A 293-nucleotide genomic window follows, 5' to 3' on the forward strand; every position below is an offset into this window, starting at 1 on the left:
GTCCCTGGAGTCCTCCAGCCCATCCCGCCGCCCCCTGCGGGGGCTCCAGTGGGGAGCGGGCGGGCAGGCAGAGAGGGAGGGAAGGTGTGAGTGGTGTCCGGTCTCTGCCCCGCCTTGCCCACAGGAGGGGGATGCGCGTGCGTGTGTGGGGAGAGGGCGGCCGTCAACTTGGCAGTTTGATTTCGCGGGGGGGTAGGTGATCCTGTGCCCGAATGTACCCGTGTTGGTACCCGTTGGAAATGTAACAAAGCCCGGGCGTCCCAACCCCGAAGCCCGGAGCGGCGGGGGGGCCG

This window comes from Phaethon lepturus, unplaced genomic scaffold (genome assembly GCF_000687285.1).
Source record: "Phaethon lepturus isolate BGI_N335 unplaced genomic scaffold, ASM68728v1 scaffold5104, whole genome shotgun sequence".
Lineage (NCBI taxonomy): Eukaryota > Metazoa > Chordata > Aves > Phaethontiformes > Phaethontidae > Phaethon > Phaethon lepturus.